The sequence below is a fragment of the Leucoraja erinacea genome, chromosome 1 (assembly GCF_028641065.1).
Source record: "Leucoraja erinacea ecotype New England chromosome 1, Leri_hhj_1, whole genome shotgun sequence".
Lineage (NCBI taxonomy): Eukaryota > Metazoa > Chordata > Chondrichthyes > Rajiformes > Rajidae > Leucoraja > Leucoraja erinaceus.
Window position 1 is genome coordinate 128356946 of NC_073377.1, and position 13609 is coordinate 128370554.

Sequence of the window (13609 nt, forward strand, 5' to 3'; positions counted from 1 at the left end):
TACAACAATACGTCAAGACCACGAAGAGTTTAGAGGCTCTGAACTAGCAATGTTTGTTAATTACAAAAAACTTTTTTAAAAGGGTATTAGGTTGGACCATCCCCAGGTGATTGAAACAGGGTTTGGTTCATACAGGAGTAGATACTGATATATTTTTTGAGTCTCACTCCACCAGGGCTGCTACAACATCAGCAGTAAGGGTTATGTATTTTCCGCTGGACCACATCCTGGCGACTGCAGGGTGGGCGAACGACCTTCTGAACATTTCATAATAACCTATGGCCAGACCAGGGGTATTTACCAGCTCTACTTGGGTTCAGTGGTTAATTACTCCCGAATGAGAGGAGTTACTATTAGTTATTCATTATGAATGTTTCCCTCGTCTGTCAATGAAGCAGCTGTGGTTGTGGAGACTTGTTTCTCACGGCATGAAATCACAGAGCTTTGAAATCTTCACGGATTCACTCACGTGACTGCAAAGTAAAATAGTAAGATTAAACGAGAACTTACCAGTTTGAAGTTTGATCTTTATTTTATGAGGAGTTACGGTGAGCAATTACGTGCCCACTGCTCCCTGCCCTCTCTTATAAAGATCACTCGGTAGTTCTAGTCTTCTATGTCTTACTATGTTACTGCTGTTATCTGTGATTTCACACCGCTGCTTTGAAGATTGACATGCATTTCGACTGGCAGGGCTTCTTCAGGTAATCGCTCACCGTAACTCCTCATAAAATACAGATCAAACTTCAAACTGGTAAGATCTCGTTTAATCTTACTATTTTATTTTAATTAACATACAAGTAAGAATGCCACTGAGGCATACTTGCAGATCTAAAGCAGAATGGAAGCTAGTAGAGAGGACAAAGACGCCTCTGGGTGAGTGAATGCTTCCTTGTGTAGAGGCAGGAGAAGAGTAAGCATTTATCAGAGTCTGTAAAGGAGTGTCATGGTTTCTGTAGCTCCCACACTCATTGCTCTCCATCCCACAAAGTGGATGTGATCACACCAGAGAGGGAGCAGAGATGATTTATGATGTTGTTGCTCGAACTAGCAAATTTTAGTTATGAGGAATGATGTGCTTAAGTGTGGCTAGGGGTGTTTTTTTCTTGGAGCAAAGATAACCGTGGAGAGATTTAATCAAGGTGTATAATCTGATGATATACCTCGACAGAATGAACAACTTATTTTCCTTTGCAGTGAGTACAATAACCTGGGGACATAGACTTAAGGTAATTGGCTAAAGGATTGGAGAAGAGTTGAGGAGAAACCTATTTGTATCTAATGAGTAGGGAGGGGAGGAACAGGGATTTGGAATTCACTGGAAGCGCAGGACCTGATGGATGAGCACTTAAAATGCTGTGACCTAGAGCACCACAGACCAAGGGCTGGGAAATGTGTTTAACCTAAATGGTTCTTTGTGTGCTTGAGAAACATGATGGGCCACATGACCTCCTTTTGTGGCATACATTTCCGTGCTTTCATGTTTCTTTTCCTGAAACCCTTCCCTGAAAACCCATCTATCAGGAAAGGAAATATACAATCACCTAAACGTACGACATAGGAAGAGGCCAATTGACCCATTCTAACCACAACTGATACCTGCTGATCATTGTTCTGCAACCTTTTTCTACCCAGTAATGTTTACCAGGGGCATGTGAGTTTATTGAAGACAGACCTGAAAGTGCAGCGATCAAATGTATTTGGAACCTACCTTCCTTTGAAAGCAATTAAATTTAATTTCAGATGTTGTCAAGCTGCAAAGGGTGCAGAGAGGATTTACGAGGATGTTGCCAGGACTCCCAGGCGGGATTAGTGTAGATGGGGCATATTGGTTTGCTTGAATAAGTTGAGCGGAAGGGAATATTTCCACACTTAATGACTATGACTCTCCATGGCTAAGACAGGTTAAGCAGGTACACATTACTAATATCACAGGATTAGATCATGGAATGAAGAACACAATTTTATCTAATTGTCCACCGATGGTTTGATAATTGACTTGCAAAGCAGAATGGGAAATAGTTTGGGATATTTCATCGAGACTACTCCCTCGCTCCAGCAAAACCTATTCCAAAAATTCAGAGGATTTTTATTTTAATTTAGAAACTGAATGATCTGTGTGGAACCATTTGTTTGGATACTTCCGAGGTGTACATAGAATGGTAAAGTGTAGGAGCAGGTTTTACGGCCCACAATATATTTACCGTCAATTATGTCAATTTAAACAAATCCCATCATTCAGCACATGGTCTCTATCACTCCATTCCCTGCCTGTTCATATGTTTGGCTAAATATTTCTTGACTTTGTCATTGTATCTTCCCCTGCCAGCAATTTCCACTCTCTGTGCAAAAACTTGCTTTACAAATCTCCTTTAAACATTTTCTCTCCTTTAAACATTTTCTCTCTCAACTAAAGCTATCTTCCAGTATTTGACATGCTGATAAGCCTTAAGTCCGTGCTTTTCTTGATACCTGTTGGTCCTATTCCTAAGAACCTTCACCAATAATTTCCTTATCTGCAATTTCCTCATTGTCCCTCTTGACCTTCTGAAACAGGGTAACAACGTGACTATTCTCCAGTCCTCTGCAAACTTGCATATGACAAATGAGGTTCCATATACATCTGCCAAGGGGCAGACAATTCCTCTTTTGCCTCTATCAATCATCTGGGATAGATCCTATCGGGTCCAGTGGGTAGATCCACATTAATGTTCATTAAGAAATCAACCATCTCAACTTTCTTGATATCAGTGTGCTCCAGCATATCAGCATATTCCTCACTAATCTCTCTATCCTTCATGTACTTCTCGATGAATACCAATGTAAATTACTGATTTTGTATCTCTGTCACTGCTTCTTACTCCATGCATAAATTCCCTCCTTTGTACCCGAGTGATCCCACCTTCTCCCTAATCACCCTCTTATTTTAAACGTCTTCACAAAATCCTTTGGTATTTTCTTTAATCCTACTCATCAATGAAATTTCATGACCCGTTTTAGGTGCCTTGATGCCCTGTTTAAAGCATTTTATCCTTCCTTTATGGTGCCCAAGGGTCTTGTATTATTTCAGCTTCTTAAACCTCAAATAGGCTTCCTTTTTTTAAACTATATTTCAACACATCTCTCTGCATCCAAGGTCCCTGACCCTTACCATCCTTGTCTTTCTTCCTTACAGGGACATGTTGGTCCTGAATTCTGATTAGATGGTCTTTAAACGACTCCTATAGGTGAGGTGTAGATTTACCAATAACAATTGTTTGTTTTAGTCTTAGAGATACAGCATGGAAACAGGCCCTTCAGCCCACCGAGTCAAAAGCAACCAGCAATCACCCATACACTGGTTCAATCCTACACACTAGTGCCAATTTAAAAAGGCCAATTAACTTACAAACCTGAACGTCTTATGAATGTGGGAGGAAACCAGATTACCCAGAGAAAATCTATGTGGTTACAGGGAATGTGCAGCAGACAGCACCCACAGTCAGCTCTGTGGCACAGTAAAGGGCCTGTCCCAGTTGCCGATTTTATTCGGCGACTGCTGGCGTCATATCAGTGTCGCCAAAAGATTTTGAACATTTCAAAATCCAGCGGCGACAAAAAAAGTTGCGACACATGAAAAAACAGCACGTGTCAAACGACATGACGCCGCAAATTTTTCGGTGGCATGACACGTCAGTCAATATGCCGGCAGTCGTTGAAGAAATCGCCAAGTGAGACAGACCCCTAAGGCAGCCACTCTACCATTGTGTCGCTGTGCTGCCCTAAGTCTATTCACTCTAGCTCCTGCCTAATACTATTGTAATTGGCAGATACCCAATCAGCACTTCACACCCCTCCCCACCCCCTACAATTGTATCCACCTCAACCACTTCCTCCAGCAGCTCGTTCCATATACCCAGCACCTTCTGTGTGAAAAAGCTGCCCCTCAGGTTTATTTCAAATTGTTCCCCTCTCACCTTAAATCTATGTCTGTTAGTTTTAGATTCCTTCTAACTTGGGCAATAGACTGTGATCATACACCTTATTTTCCCTCCTCATGATTTTATATACCTTTATAAGGTACCTTTAGAAGTTCACCCCACAGCCGTCTAGGTTCCAGGGTAATAAGTCCCAGTCTACCTTGAGTCCTGGGAACATTATTGTAGATTTTATCTGCACCCTCACTAGCTTAATGACATGCTTCCGAAAGATGGGCAACCAAACTGTACACAATTGTGCAAGTGTAGTCTCACCAACAACTTATACACCTGCAAAGTGATGTCCCTAATCCTGTACTCAATGCCCCAACCGATGAAGGTAAGTGTACCAAATGTCATATTCACATGTGTCACCACAATCTGGGCTATATCTCTAAACTAAACAAAAAAAAAAAAACATACTTGCCCGAGTTAAATTCCATCGGCCATTCTTCGGCCCACTTCCCTAGTTCGTTTTGTCATCTGAAAACTTATGGAGTTAAGATCGCTAATCCCAAAATGCTCTCCCACTGAAACTCTGATCACCTGACAATGCCGATTTCTCAATGCAATGTCTAGAATGACCCTTCCTTGGTTGGATTATCAACATACTGTATCAAGAAACATTCTAGGATGTACCTTAGAATTGCTGCCTCAATAATGCCTCTGGCATGAAGGGAGTCCTCATTAATATTGGGGAAAATACTCACCCGGCAACAACTACCCTGTTGCTTTTACATCTTTCAAAAGTCTGCCTACATATTAGTTCCTCTGTCTCCTGCTGGCTATTAGAAATATTGTCGGAAAAAAGAGACATTTATCATGATTGGTTGACCATGATCTACAGGACTGAATAGAGGACTAGCAAAGTAGTATCAGGCACTGACTGGGAAGAGAATGAGGGAAAAGGATAGCAGGGTAGACTTCATCACTGCACCCCTGAGGGGTCATCGCTTCTCTGCTGGTTTAGACTTTGGAGATACTCACATTGAAACAGGCCCTCCAGGCCACTGAGTCCGCACCGACCTGCGATCACTCGGAACACTAGCACTATCCTACACACACTAGGGGCAATTCACAATTTACAGATGCCAATTAACCTACAAACCTGCACGTATTTAGAATGTAAGAGGAAACCAGAGCACTCAGAAGAAACCCACACGGTCAAGGGGAGAATGTTCAAACTCCAAACAAATGGCACCCATCGTCAGGATTGAACCCGGGTCTCTGGCTTTTTAAGGCAGTAACTCTACCGCTGCGCCACCATGTCGAGGTTCCCTACAGAAAGGTGCCAGATCTTAAATCCTTTACAACCTCTTTGCAGTCCTTAAGCCATTTTGCATCATGTTACTGTGCATCAGCTGGTAACAACCAAACCTTTGGTGGAAGAGGTGCAGTGTCCCCAATACCCTCTCTAAAAATCTCTGCTAATCAGCACCATTTTTATAAATCAAACGCACTCTTAAATTCTTCCCATTTTTTATCTCTGTGCTGAATACATTTGAGCCCAATATCCATCTTAATGCTATCTCCTTGTTAATATGGCTGGAAGAGGTGAAATAAAATAACTTCAGGGTGAAAGTGATGGAGGAGAAGTTTGATAATCCTGAGCTTTTTGCCCCCCATGGCTCACATCTTCACTGTTCAGTGAAAGAGCGAGTGCTTCTATTGCCTTGACACATGCTTGTGTTCTACATTCACTCAGTGGGCCTCTAATTGATTGCTGCATGTCACACCTCTGACCTTTGCAATAAAATAGGAGAGTGTTTGGGTGTAAATAAAGGAAGGGTGGCATAGTTAATCTGATTCCATAAAACATTAAGCAGCTCTGTCAAGTATGAGGCTGCAATAAAAATCTACAGCAGTGCAAAATGACTTCAGCACTGTCTGACTGAAGGAATTTAAAGTGCAGCCTTGTTAATGTGCTTATTTGCACTAAGTGGGAAGATTGGAAACAGGATTCAATTACTCAGGGAAAACAAGCCAATATTTCTGCTCAACTGAGATCAGATCATTGGCCATTTATAGGTCAGACTTTAAAAAAATAAATTAGACATCAGTTCTTTAGGCATGTTTGAGGCAATTTATCAGATGTACATTTTAATGTGAAAAAATGCAATAACACAGAAAATGTACTACTGTAATTTATTTGGAGCCAGTTTTAAATGTTATGCTCTCTTGCCTTTTAATTCTGCATTTGTATGTCCCTGATGAATGTTAGTCTCTGGTTTCTAACTGTTATATCCAAGTCAACATTTTTTAATTAATTTTCAAACAGGATACCTTTTAGATTAAGTTTTCTCTTCAATACTGCATTTTGCTGTTGTCCTCAACATGGTTGAGGCAAACAATGCTTTAAGCAGAGTCACAAGGAACTGCATATGGTAGAATCTTGAACAAAACATAAAAGTGCACGAGTCACTTGTCAGTTCAGGCAGCATCTGCAAAGGCCATTACCCTGTAATGGCTCGATTGTAATCACATAAATAATGTAAAACCATTATTATTGCTTAATGTTTTATGTGTCATTCCTAACTGTCACTGTATGTCATGTCGTCGCTTGCGGGCGGAGCACCAAGTCAAATTCCTTGTATGTGAATACTTGGCCAATAAACTTATTAATTCATTCATTCGTATTGTTTATCTGCTGACTGGTTAGCACACAACAAAAGCTTTTCACTGTACTTCGGTACATGTGACAATAAACTAAACTCTGACTGGTAGGCGACAGTTCAGGTTGGAACTCATTTAAGCATAGGGTTTATATATATGTTTATTATAGATTAATATTTAAAAAATAAAATAAAAAGGGGTAATATTGCATAGATAATTAGGATGAAAGCTCTTGTCCACAATTTATTTTCCCCTACAGATGTGGCTCAACCCACTGAATTCATCCAATAGATTGTTTCTTGATCCAGGTTCCAGCATCTGTAGTCCTAGTCCATTGTGTTGAGTTGATTTGGGAATGAATGACCATTGCTGATGTTTTAAAGGATACCAGACTAAGTGGGTCCCATTCTCACACAGGAGGCCTGGCCCCCCAACGCAATATTCCACCTCTCCACCAATTCCAATATTCCACCACTCACGCATAGCCCCCAACTGTGCAGGCACGGCTGATGGGTTCCCGTTGCGATGCCCCTGATTCCCCCCTCATCCCCTCACCCCCCCCCCCCCCCCACTCCGCCCCTTGCCTTTCACCCCCCCCCCAACATACTCCATCCCCCGCAAACCCCCGCATCCACTCTTTGTGGCTCTCTGGCGCTGCAGCCATTCACTCCTATGGGGTTCCCATTGTGACGTAGAACACGCAGATATTACTGCACAGGTGCAGCTGACGGGCAATTTATACGACAATTTAAATGTTAAAGAGGAGATTTATTCAGTACATTCTTTCTTGTTGCATCTCTTGTTGCTTTCTGCAGCCGGGAAGGGGGTCGGCTTCAGGTGGGAGCTGTCAGATGCCGGTCGGGAGCGTCCTGCAGCCGGGGGAGGGGGGCGGCTTCAGGCGCTGGCCAGTGGGGGGGGGAGGGGGCTTTCTGGAGGGCTAGTATGGGTGTTGTGGGTGGAAGGGACTGGTTTCCAGAGGGCTAGTATGGACATTGTGGGCCAAATTGATGCTTGAACAAGTTCTCCAGGGGGTGGGCCCACAGTTCACTCACTCACGACTTGTGGAGCCACAGTTCACTCACTCACGGCTTGTAGATCCACAGTTCACTCACTCACGGCTTGTGGACCCAATCAACTCTCACTCACGGTATCCGGGCTTGCGGGCTGACTCACGCCTGACTTCTGGATTCACGCCTGGCCTGCGGGGCTTTATACTGCTTGCCCCCGGAAGGGGCGTTACCTTCATGGTGATTGATAGGTGAGAAGACCAATCTGCTTATCTCATGATTTTTTAAACCTTCATAAATTTTGTAATATTCCACCAACCGGAACAAAACTTGGTGCACTTGGAGCAGAGGAGAAGGGTGAGTAAGGTGGCAAAATAAAATCCTAGCGATATAGTGTACTGTTTTGGTGCAAATTTAAATACAGCGCAGACCGGAAGTGGTCAGGAAGAGACTTGAATGCAATATTTATGCTTTAAATTGTATTAGTTATGAATAAGGTTAGGCTAAATACATTCTTAATTACATTCCACAGTAGAGCCAGGCTCTGATCAACAGGTGCAGCACATGAATGATCTTATTGTATTCATGTATGGAAATCAGATTATAATCAATCACTTGGCCCATGTTGACCAAGCTGGGTCTCACTGCACACCTGGTAGTACTCCTGACCCTGAATCCAGTTGCATACCTTCTCTCATTCCTGACCCTGAGTCCAGCCTTACAACTGGCCCCCTAATCTACCCTGATCATAGCTGCTTCCCTGCTTAGGTTCCCAGTGCTGAATACTCATATTGTCCCAGCTTTGACTGCACACCTAGTACTATTCCAGACCTTGATTCTGGATGCACACTTGGCCTTGAACCTAGCCCCTCTGCACTAACAATGTATTTAACCCACACATAAAGTCCCATATCTGACCCCCTGGACTTAATCTATTACATTCTAGTCCACAGGTGCTTATCTATTGCGGTAATCTTTTATGGGGCACTTCACGGACCAAATTTTGTATAACAAAATTTGCTACATCTATTGGCTTCCTTGTTATCTAACATGCTAGTTACTTTGTCAAAGAAGTTATAAATTGGTTGAACACAATGTCTCATCCATAAAATTATACTTAATCAGCTGTATGTATTCTGTTACCATTTACTTCATTTACCTAGCAAACTGTAATGATGTAATTTTCACCCCCAATATTTTCAGTATTTTGCAGTCTTCCTCTCAGCTGGGACTTTTTCAAAATGCAAAGTCCAATAACAATATATATTTAAGCAACAATGTTCTATTTAATGTGATCTTAAGAGTACATGATATTTTCTGTTGTATTCATAACACAACAATGATAATAAGATCTTTGTTTTGATTGCACCTACTGACATGCATACATTATTATATTACAATTAATATGTACCAAGGGCAAATTTTTGTTCCAATGCTCCCCATTACCAATTATTTTTACATTGAAATGATTGAAATCCAAGTGAAGTTTAAATGGCAACAGAAAAATAAAGCCTCCGGAATGGATGATAATCATTACGTGGTTGGTTGGAGTCAGTATCAGCACAATTACTATATTAAACTTTGAATCTTCAGATGTTCTGGTTCAAGCTAAACTAAAGACAAATAATAACCTCTTCACACATTCCTCTGCAAGTATTTCTCACTCCTTTAAAATATGCTCCTTCTTTGAAACATCGCATCTAAATCAGTTTCCATCCGTTTACGCTCCTTGAGGATGTTCATCCACAAGTTCAATTAATAAAACAATGAGATTGGGGACATTTCTATTCAACCTCATAATGGGAACCATTGTGGGGGGATGTTTTTTTATGTTTATTGTTCAATTCTTTAATGTTGTGTCTTATCTTTATCTGTGTGCTGCATGGCAAGACAAATTTCACTACACCAATTGGTGTACGTGACAAATAAATGTCCTTTGTCCTTTGCCTTTAACTGAAGGAAACAGTGGGGGTTATTGGGGCTGTATGTTGTGACAGACAGCCTGACATCTTGCATGTCATTTTAATATTACACTTATCCCATCCTCCTAGATATTCCAGATAAATAAATTAAGATTTTGTCAACTAGTTACAAATCAGGCTAATTACAAATCAATAACATTAGCCAACTCCGAAACTCGAAATGCTGAGATTAGGATCCAGACATCACGGACAACTGGCCTCAGTTCCCCGCTCACATCTGGCATTGCTCTCCATCTGAATCAGAGGTCACGGAGCGTTTTTGAAAGTGGGGAGGCTGAGCATTCACTGCTCACTGGCCTTGGGGGTACCCGGCGAGGCAGTGGAGTGACCGAGTGGGGGTAATGTGAGGAAGGGGGGGGGGGGGGTTCTCTTTGGAATTTGATGTATTAAAATCATGTTTTAGTGCATTGTAGGTATAATTTCAATGTTTTTTGTTTAAAGTATTTTTAAGAGGTAAATTTTTAAGTTGTAACTTTTTCCACACAAAGAGTGGTGGGTGTATGTAACAGGCTGCCAGAGAAAGTAGTTGAGGCAGGGACTATCCCAACATTTAAGAAACAGTTAGACTGATACATGGATAGGACAGGTTTGAGGGATATCGACCAAAAGCAGGTAGTGTAGCTGGAACATGTTTGTGGGTGTGGGCAAGTTGGGCCGAAGGGCCTGTTTTCCCACTGTATCACTCTATGACTACATTATACCTCCACAATGCATGAATGCTTCAAAATCAAGTGGTCGAGTTTTATTGCCATATACTTAAGCATAGAAACATAGAAAATAGGTGCAGGAATAGGCCATTCAGCCCTTTGCGCCAGCACTGCCATTTAATATGATCATGGCTGTTCATCTAAAATCTGTACTTCATTCCTGTTTTTCCCAATATCAATTAATTTTGCTAGCCCCAAGAGCAAAATGTAACTCTCTCTTGAAAACATCCGGTGAATTGGCCTCCACTGCCTTCCGTGGCAGAGAATTCCACTGATTCACAACTCTGGGTGATGAAAGTTTGTCCACATCTCAGTCCTAAATGGCCTACCCCTTATTCTTAAACTGTGACCCCTGGTTCTGAACTCCCACAACATCGGGAACATTTTTCCTACAGTTACAGTAAGTAAAAATCTACCAGACAAGCAGGATGCTTTCTCCAACCACCCCCATTTGAAGGCCACTATCTTCCACCGCTTCTACCCAGTGCTGGTACCTACTTCCAGCAGCCACTGGTTGTCCTCCAGGATGCACCGACTGCTGCCTGATCCATGCTGGTCACCAGGGCGAATTCGGCACAGAGATTCTCAGCTGCAACGCTTCCGACGCCTCTGACAGGGGGAATCTTGCACTGAGGCTGCTCCATGGTGGAGCTACAGTGAACAACTTGCCAACCCAGCAAATAATCGCCAACCCCAGCTCCCCGTCTGCATCTGCGCCGCTGCTGCTTCTGCTTCCATCCCTCCCGGCTCTCCAACACCCACGACCAGATTGCTCAGAGCAGAGCAGCACCTCGTCCAAAGCCCGAGATATTGAAACGTGTCTAGCCAAAATAGTGAGGGGGCTACAGCCCCCCCGGTTCCACGGCCCATGAACCTCTCTCCTGCCGCTCGCCGGCCTCGTTCATGTCTGCCACTTCCCGCAAATCCTTAAATTCCGACTGCTGCCAGGAGCAGGACATGGCCTTACTTGCTGCGCTGGGTGACACTCATTCACTGCCCGGTCAATGTCTTTCAATGTAAATTTGCATGGGGACATTGTTTGGAGGTGTGTGACGGTTCAGTCAAGTGAGAATAACAGATAATAAGTGTGCTGCTGTTTTGTCAACAGACGTGCACACAAGCAGTTAATATTAGTTTTGAAATTCTCGTCGATCACAGAATTTCTCACGACAGAGCGTGAAAAATTCTGTGATCAGCGTGAGAGTGTGAGAATTGGGTGAAGTGCATGAGTTTCAAGCTCAATGCATGAGAGTTGGCAGCTCTGATATTAGAACAATTCAAGATGGCTGCTAGTGTGCTGTAATGTAAAGATAAGTGTGTCCATCGGAGCTTGAACATTAGGATAAGTTGCTGTTATCTTCTGATTTGGAGGTCGTGCAACATTGTTGATTCGTGGGAAACACATTGGATAGATCTGATGCAGGTTAGAGAGGATTGACACTGAGAAGAATGAAGGTGGATTCATTGAAACGTAACAGACTAAAGGGAATGAGTGTGAGAGGTTGACTTCCTTGCCTGAAGAGCCTGGAATTACGTAATGAGCGCAGGACAATGTATTACTCAGGGAATTGTAAAGAGGAAGAACATGGGTTGTGAATCTTTGGAGTTCTGAAGTTGCAACCTGCAGAGAAATCACTGCTCTTAGGCGGCCCACAACGGAGATGAAGATGGGATCTGCATTGGTCAATTGGGACAATGGAGTGTCGTCTTCCTTCAGTAAGATCATGACTACTTCACTTTCACCCATTATCCCCTTATTCTTTTGGTTGACATACAAAGCTTGGTCAATCTCAGTTTTAAAAGTACTTGACAATGGAGCATCCAGAGTACTCTTGAGGGAGCAAGTTCTATAGATTCAAAACTCCCTACTTAATGAGGTCCATCTCAGACTGAAATATTGGATGGCGTGAGACTACGGAGACTAATTCTAGGATCTTTTAAAATATAGTTTCATTATTTAATATGTCACCATTGTGAACTTTAATTGTTTAAATACAATCCCTTTTATCTTTTAATCCTCTGTAAATTTATGTTTATGTGGGATGCATCTCTCATCCCAGTCTAGTGACGTTTTCAGCACTCCCAGGGCAAGATAAAAAAAAATTTCACTTAAGTACCATACATGGTATTCCAGGTTTCATATTCCTCCATCTTATTTACCTGCAGTACATCCTTTAAAAAAAAAATCCCTATGCAACAATCACAAATAAATAGTTTCTTTACATTGTTGGCTGTGCCTGCATGTTAATGTGTTGTGCTTTGCTTAAAATGAAACCAAGATTTCTCTGCAACCAGCATTCTTTAATCCTTTGGTATATATACTAATGTTCTATTGTTTTGCTGCAAATCAAGTGGTGCCAGAATCGTGATGACTATTGTGTACTGCCTCAGAGTAATCTACTATTCTTACACTCTTGTACTTAAAAATGACTGTCCCCATGTATAGTCAGAATTTTACTAAATCGTATTAAAAAAAGGAATTTGACTGTACCTAGGTGTATGTGACAATAAAGCATCACTGAACCACTGAAAAAGCACATACTCCGCATTGATGCATATTACATTCCATCTGCCACATTCCTGATCCCTCACTAAACCTGCCCATGTATCTTTGCAAACTGGCAATCTATTTGCATCCTCCTCTCACCTTACATGCCTTCTAAGCTTTATGTCATTGGGTGGCTAAGATGCATTAAGTCACTGATATAGATTATAAATAGCTGTGGCTTAAGCAATGACCCTTGCAGTATTGTGCTAGTTACAGTGCCAATCTCAAAATGGCCCATTCTACTCTCATATTTTCTTTTGTTAACCAATCCTCATTCTGTTCTAGTGTATTACCACCAAACTCCTTAGTTTTAATTTTGAGTCACAACCTTACATGTGCCATACAATTAAATGCCTTCATAAAATCCAAATATATATCTGTTGATATTTTAACCATCCCGTTACATCCTCTACAGAATTATAGATTTGTAAAACATACTTAGACTTTTTTAACTCCAGGTTGATTCTCCCCAACTATATTTTCTAGGTGACCTCTAGTGATGCGTTTGTGTGTTCCACTCTGACAGTCTCCATTCCAGTTACCGGTTTTTCAGGCAACTGCCAGCAACTTGACCGTCGCTGGAAGTCGCCTGAAAAATAGCCTAAATGGGACTGGCCCATTAGGAATACAAATTCAACACTAATCCCACTTTCATTCTCCCTTTGTTCTCATCTATTCACCTACACATGAGGAACAATTTACAGTGACCAATTATCCTTCCAACTTGCAAGTCTTTGAGAGATGGAAAGAAAATGGGGCACCAGATGAAACCAACACAGTCACGGGTAGAATGTAC